Below are 8,199 nucleotides of genomic sequence, written 5' to 3'. Positions count from 1 at the left end.
TTCCGCAGTCATTTTTGTAAACCAGTGATCCGCTGATTACTTGCGGACTGGGTCGGATTTAGTACGGGTTTCTCTTTTGTAACCGGACCGCGTAGCAGAGTGGTTGTCCCGTTCTGTCGTCGTCAGAGTTGGTGTTTCCGGTTTTGAGTGGCGGGTAAGGCTATGGACTGTGAGTCTCCCTTTACGCTGCCTATGGTTTCGGATGCCTATAGTGTTCGTGTGCATCAGTCGTGTTAGAATTGGTTAACCGAAAATGTCTAAACCTATTCTTTAATCGTGTTTAGCTTGTCTTAGTGAGTTTTGCTCATTTCGTGTATTGAATTATTACAGGTGGTGCGGGTACTACTAAACTTGGTATCTATCTTCTGGTGAAGCATTTGTTGACACACAGCGGGGAAGATAACCGATACCAGCGGCGCTTTATACGTTTGGTGACCGGCAGCGCCTGTGGAGTACTGCGCCTAAGAACCTTACCTGAATGAGCTACATCTTTTGGATTCAGACGCCAATGAAGCGATCTGCTTGTCATTGATTTGCCACCAATCATCGGCGGCAGGAAATAAAACCCTGGATAATTGAACCCGGTGCCCATAAACCGCGAGTTTTATAAATTCCGAGGAGGCATACAAGTGAGCTGAGCCTCAGCATCCATCAGCGAGTTTGGAGGCTCCAAGCGTGTCACAGCGGTCACGGTCGCCAATTCGTTTAGTTTGTTTAATTAGGCTGTTTTTATTTGGATGTGTGGGGCCCGAATCCTCATCAGGGTGGTTCTTTGTAGTTTTGGGAAGGTTCTTAGTTATATATGTGCATTGTAGAGTAGATAGGGTATATGGGTTGTCATATATTTAGGTTATTTTAGTTTCACTGGGTTTTATTACCACGCAAGAGTGGGAACTTGTGTAATAAAAATTTAAGAACCAGTTTTTAGAATTTCCTTTTTTTACTTTACCTAATATTTTAAGTTTCCTCACTATCAAGTCCAAAATAGGCGGCGATAGCTTATATATGTTGTTGATCTCCCGCAACAACACACAGGATAGGAATAGCAAAGGATAGCAAGACGCAAGGGATAGCAAGACACACGGTTCATGTTTTGTTTTCTTTTATGTATCGTTCATTTATTATTATAGTTCTTAATTTATAATTTTTATTATTCGTGTATTTGAAATCATTGGTCAAATGTCTGGGGTCACTGTTAGCCTATTTATTGATTAGTGCTCAACAATGTATAATTTTAAACCGGGTGTCCCTTCTACGCCACATGTAACCTAACATTGCCGAAAACAAAGCAGTAAAAAAACTCCCGCGTGAACTTAATATAAGATCAGGACTCAGGAGTGTGTAAAATAATCAAGTGAAGTAAATTCCCATGAATGAGCGTAATGGAAACCGACGTGTGAAGTGAACTCCCGTCAACATTCTTGGATATACATTTTTTAACAACTCGGCCATAATTTTTAGTTATATATTAAATTTATAATAGGTAGAAGATGTACCGTGTATGATTCGACACAAGAGAAACAAAAGGAACAATAAGATTGCATTTAATATAAATTTAGTTTCTATTTCATTTTTAGTTCATGTCTAGTGTAATCATATTAATGTATCGCTTTGTGCTACTCAGATTGTTTACATTTCTTGAGATCACAATTTATTCCTAACATTATTCTCTAGGTAATGAAATAGCTTTGATAAACTCAGCGCTCGAAAAGTTGAGGGATTGACTCGGTGTAATTCAGTCCGCATAGAATGTGTTATCATCTATAAGAGAATAATTATGTGTCGATACGGAACGTGCCTAAACCAAATGTATAGTTTTCAAATTTGCCGACATAAATAAGCCTGCAATAAATATGTCAATGTTACATGAACCGATAGTTTTGCGCTTGCACTGATAGCGCCAGGCGCAGTGAAATGGCCGAACTCTTCGATCGTTGGAGCTAGAACTTGACTCGTGTTATGATCTTATTTAGTTGTGAGATATTATAGAACTCCTGTTGACCATTTAAGCCTCCTGAACGCATCTAATGCTGCTAAGATCATGATAAGAATCTATTACAATATGTTTTATCTGGACGATGAATAATAAATTAATTTTAATCCAAACACCTCAATTATACAACTCTGCTCTTTTTACTTTGAGTTAAAAAAAGGGCACCTAAAAATCAACGTTAAAAAAATCGAAAAATTATCACATCGAGTATATACACTGAGCATAGGCAGGTATCTTGCTCCAGAATAAAAAAAGAAAATATGGTAAGAAAATTTATTATAAATAGCTGAATAGAAATAGAAAAAAATATTAATAGAACGTTCTTGTACAGATTAGAAGCGATTAAATGTCTCGAACGGTTTTCAGATAAAGTGATGGATGATAATTAATTATTTCATGTTGGTTGAAATTTTGAACGTGATGCACAGCATGCAGGCTAAGTTACAACTCCTGAGTTAATATTCAAATCACTCTCAGATGAGCATTCAGCAGTTCCTTTATATAAGCTCAGTTTTGTAGCGCTCTGAATATTTACTGGCTGCGTTCAAGACCTTCCCAACATCTGTAAGTTTTATGTATATATAATTATATCACAAACGAATATTATGTATTATCATATATTAATTATCACGAACGATCCATTTTACCTTGCCCGGACGTTGTTTTAAATAGAGCAAGCTACGATATGAATGGTCCGAATTTTGGAGTGAGTTCCAGACAGAATCATGTAATAATATCAAACCAACTTTTTTAATTTGTTCCTAATCCCGAACAACGACGAAGACGTCATAAACGTTCCTGCAATATAAATCGGACTTTATCTGTTGATTATGATAAGCTCAATTTTAAATTTTGCAAATGCAGAATTCGGCAAAAGTACGAACAACGTGGTACTGTCCATACCACTCCGTTGGTTTGTCAGTAACTGGGAATTGCAGAGGCAAAGGAAAACGCGAATAATTTCCTTTGTTTTGGTATGAAACAGCAAAGTTTATATGGAATAGACATGATTGGTGAGGTTTCTTTAGTTCCATCAGTTGGAATGTTTGTAAATAGGCAGGCGACGTCTATAGTGTTGCTAGCAAAGAAGATGAGCGCGCAGCGCGGAGGATTTCCGAAAAGTCGTCACTAGATTTTGAAAAGAATTGCTGCGAAATGTAGGGTTTATTATGAGCTCTAACTCTTTGGCTGTCTTGTAGATTGAAGAGCTAACTTGAGTAATTAGGGGTTGAAGTGAGTTACTATCTTTGTGTATTTTAAAGTTTTCATGGAGCTAATCAGATGAATACGACCTACGAACTGAGAGAGCTTTCCAGACCCTGCAACTGAGTAGACACAAGTTTTCCCTGAAATATGCACGCGTTTTCAGCAGAATTTTAAGCTTCTTAATTTAATTTCTTCTATTCTATGTATTAGGTGTTGGAAATTTAGTCGCTCATTCGTGCGTATATTGTTTTTTAGAACGAACTCATGTCAGATTACTGCCCACAATTTTCTTACATTTGGTTGTTCTTTCGAAGTAATTCTTCCAAAGCTTTTGATTGCATAGTGAGCTTTGGTTCGTGTGATGCGAATAATACCACAAAACTATCTAGGTTTTACTTCATCTTAAAAATGACGTTCAGATCATCTACAAAATTGGTTCATACAATACAGAACAAAATATGATTATCCTCATCTCTTTAAGGATTATTTTTTTTTGGCTCAAAACGCAATTAGGAGCACAAAAAATGTACATGCGATTTTATGAATCTCATTAAAAATTGGACTCCAAACACTGCCCTAAGTCGACAGCCTGCTGAGTAAAGCTCAGTTATTTTTCGTTCAAGAGATTCTTTTTTAAGATTGATTCCTGGACAACAATACTTACTTGAAATCTGTTAAAAAAACTCCACGTGAATGAATAGATAATAAATGCACAAGCTTTGAAACGCAGCATTTAAAGGGTTGATCGAAAATAAGTAACGAAAATATGCAAAATTCTGCATTGGGAACACTCATGTTTAATTCCGCAATAAATTGAAACTATTGATAAAATTATTTAATTGAATTTATATTTTTAAATTCATTTCATCTATCAGTAATTGAACTATCTATTCTAAATTGCACTGTAGAGGTTAAACGCAAGGCCTCTGTCATACACTTGATGAAAATTTGATTTTTCTCGACGAATAGAGGAGCAAATTTATAATCCGATTATTTGTCTTTTGTGATGAGAATAAATAAATAACCTTAAATTGGATTCGGACCTTCAGCAAGTTTCGAGCCTATATCAAAATATTGCTGGTAAAAGTTTAAATGTCGAACAGGCGAAGCATTAAAGTGAAGTGGAGTGTTCTTATGATTTTCTTGGCAGAAACTAAACACAATTTGACACACGGATATATCACACGTATAATTCGAGAACATTTGCTATCACATCTCGTAGTGAGACCGTGTACACAGGTGACGGTAGCGGCGGTCATCTCACACAAAGTATACACGACAAGATGGAGAGTCAACAGCTCGTTTGGTCAGGTATTGAATTAAACTTTAATGCGTTTTAAACTGGAGACTAGGAAACATTGCCACATCTGTGTCACTTATATTATAAATAAAACGCAGAATAAATTTCGATTACAAGATTTGCAGCAGACAGACAGACCAACAGACAAACAAGAAGTTAAGTTAGAGAGAAGTGTTGTAAAAAGAATATATTCTTGCATTACTCCCCGTGCAAGTGATGTAAAATGTAAAACCGCACGATTTTTACATGCCACTATTATAACTTTACCTAGCCGAAGTAGAAAAGCCGTCAAAAACTCCCATAGGAACTTGATTGTAAAAGACCTACAAAGTGTAAAAGAATCGAGTGGAGTAAAATCCCGTGGATGTGTGTGATGTAAACTAATGCGATAAGTACACTCAAATCAATATTCTTTTACATACACTTACTTGTGAAACTGCATAAAATTGCTAAATTGATAATAGTAGGAGATGAAATGTTAATTATTCGTTGTCAGGGAATCATAATTTTGACAATTGGATTGTGTTTATTATCATTTATTATTTTCTATATTAAATGGTTTTATACCAAATTATTTCTATTTATTCAGCTTATTTGTAATGTATTGATATTCATATATCGTTTGGTGCTATTTAGATTATTTACATTATTTATGATAAAAATTTAATCTCAACATTATATGAAAAGAATCTTTTCAGGCGTTATTTAGTTTGTGGAGGAAAGAATTTAAATGCGTGATTTTCGTGGGGATTATTGGCCAGTTTCTTGATACCAATACACAAAGCGTGATATCAGAAGTAAACCAAGAGAATCAGAATTTTTCCAATATACATATTCTAAGGAAATCAGATAGGTATATACAAAATAAAACAGAAGTCTGACTAAATTACTAGAGTTTCGTTTTATGCAATAAGCTCAGCGAGAGGCTGCTTGCTTTCAACATTAAATGTCAGGTAACAAAAACTTTCATAAACTAAGTTTGAAGTTTAACGCACGAAAAGTTTGAGTATGTCGTGGAATTGACCGGTCGCTATCGATGTAAAGTGTACAAGCATTTACATATATAGTCTCGGTGTCAAGTATTTCTGCGTAAAACGTGTCAATAACAACGTGTCCACACGCAACATGCCAAAAGCAAATTCACTGATTTCTAATTTTCCGACATAAATAAGTCGGCAATAAATATGTCAATGTTACATGAACCGATAATATTGCGCTTGCTCTGATATATAGCGCCAGGCGCAGTGAAATGGCCGAACTCTTCGATTGTAAGAGTGAAGACTTGACTCGTGTTATGGCCTTATTTAGTTGTGAGATATAGAACTGCTGTAGCGTATTTAAGCATCCTGAATGCATCTAATGTTGTTAAAATCAATAAAATAATTAAATAAGATTATGTTTCAGCTGAACGATGAGTAATATATTTATTTTAGTTCAAACACCTCTTTTATACAACCCTGCTTTTATTACTCACATTTAAGTTAAAAAAAGTTGCAAGAAAGTGCGAAAACACTCGAATAAGTATCATATCATGTATAATCTGAATATTTTTTAAGAAGCGTTACTGTCGAAGTAAGTGTCATGGGCTAATACCGCAAAACCTTAAATCCTTCCAGTGAAGCAAATAGATTTGGTAGCTAATTCACAGGTCTGCTGAATAAATACAAAACACCTGCATGGTTTCCACCTGCCAATGAGTCAAAGTTAACATTGAAACTAGTATAAAAGAGGTATGATTTTATACAGTGACATCAGTTGTGTGCTGTACCTATCGAGATGAGAACCTTTGTGAGTTGCTGCTATTATATCTCACCCATAGGCAGTCAGTAGAAGTGGTATATCATTTATTCAATTGATTTTATTTGGACTATATTCTCTATTTGATTTTAATGTGTAGCTATATTATTATAGTTAATTGCTTTTATCAGGTTGCCGTTCTTCTCTTGGCTGTGGCCGTTGCTCTGGCCATTCCTCTCAGCGGTGACGAAGATCGGGCTACTGGTCTAGTAGAAACACCAGACCAGGCGCCCTTTTCATCAGACCGGCAGAGCGGAGATGACATACTCAGGATCATCTCTGATCTGAAAAAAGAATCTACGATTAGGCAGTATACACCATCGAGCGGATGAAATTTTCATTCATTTCCTGGATGAAAATTCCTAGATATAGTATATCTCAGGAATGAAACGGCAAATGGACTATTCTTCATATCATGAAAGAAATACGACCACAACAAGCACACAAAATGCAAATAACATATACAACTACAATAACAACAAAAATACAACTACTACAACTAAAAAATCAAACTCACCTTCAAACTTCAAGACTATGAAATTTAAGTTTCAGGAGACTTTAAATTATTACAATATTCTCTATTTTGATATTTAAATTCTTCATTGATGTGGAAATGATATGGAGAGTGCAATTTTTTAAACTAAGTATTAAATTTTATTAAAAAAATGAATGTATTTTTGCCGACGAGAACTCTTCAATAATCTTATATGCTATTACAACACGCAATTGTTTGGTTCTCTATTTGGATGATTGTAATTATACGAGAGCACCCAAATAAAATCTACCATTTCATTTTAACTCATTTATCATTTTTTAATTGAAGTAGAGCTGCAACACAATCCTAGCTAATCAGTATTAGAGAAAAGGTATTAATGTAAAATATTCAATATCAAGAAGGTGAAGGTTTTGCAACACTCGAGATTGAACTTTTGGAAATGACAGTAGCACAAATCAAAGGTATTGCGGATACAGTTTGAAATCTAAGCTTAAAATTACTCTGAAAATAATTTCAGCGTCCGGACGAATCCTGTAGTCTGGAGGTTGATAGCTGGAGGATCGCTCTAGATAATGAGGGCATCACCTCTTGACAGTGAGGATCTCAGCTCTTGAAAATGAGGGCCTCAGCTCTTGATAATGAGGACCTCAGCTCTTGATAATGAGGGCCTCAGCTCTTGATAATGAGGACCTCAGCTCTTGATAATGAGGGCCTCAGCTCATGATAATGAGGACCTAAGCTCTTGATAATGATGGTCTCAACTCTTGATAGTGAAGACCTCAGCTATCGCCAGTCTCGATAGGTCGGGGCACCGCATAACTATGCTGGTGCAGGCCTCCAATGTCGCTCGGGTGATGGTCTCATTGTGAGCCTCCCGCATGTGGTTCTTAGGTCCTCCAGATTGTAGGTGGCATGTGAGTCGGCGGCTTAAGGTCGTGCTAGTAAGACCAGTGTAGGTTATATTTTAAAGAAGTCTACAACCTTCAATGTTACATGCAAAGAAGGTTGTAGACTTATTCAAAATTTAAACTACATTGGTGTTACTAGCACGACCCTAAGCCGTCGACTAATGCGCCAGAGACTCACTAATGGACCAGAGATTCACTAATGGACTAGAGACTCACTAATGGACCAGAGACTCACTAATGGACCAGAGACTCATTAATGTGCCAGAGACTCACTAATGGACCAGAGACTCACTAAAGTGTATGAGACTCAATAATGGACCAGAGACTCACTAATGGACCAGAGACTCACTAATGGACCAGAGACTCACTAATGAGCCAGAGACTCACTAATGAACCAGAGATTCACTAATTGACTAGAGACTCACTAATGGACCAGAGACTCACTAATGAACCACAGACTCACTAATGTGCCAGAGACTCACTAATGAACCAGAGACTC

General features: G+C 36.3%; 1 long non-coding RNA gene across 1 annotated transcript; it reads left to right on the top strand.

The window, feature by feature from the left end:
- Window positions 1-6,249: 6,249 nt before the first annotated feature.
- Window positions 6,250-7,088, top strand: LOC108673226. Its single transcript, XR_001930966.1, has 2 exons — window positions 6,250-6,287; window positions 6,428-7,088. It is a non-coding gene; the product is annotated as an uncharacterized LOC108673226 (long non-coding RNA).
- The last annotated feature ends 1,111 nt before the right edge of the window (window positions 7,089-8,199 follow it).

The sequence above is a fragment of the Hyalella azteca genome, unplaced genomic scaffold, assembly GCF_000764305.2.
Source record: "Hyalella azteca isolate HAZT.00-mixed unplaced genomic scaffold, Hazt_2.0.2 contig14959, whole genome shotgun sequence".
NCBI lineage: Eukaryota > Metazoa > Arthropoda > Malacostraca > Amphipoda > Hyalellidae > Hyalella > Hyalella azteca.
The sequence above is the reverse complement of the archived record's forward strand: the minus strand, read 5'-3'. Positions and strand labels throughout refer to the sequence as shown.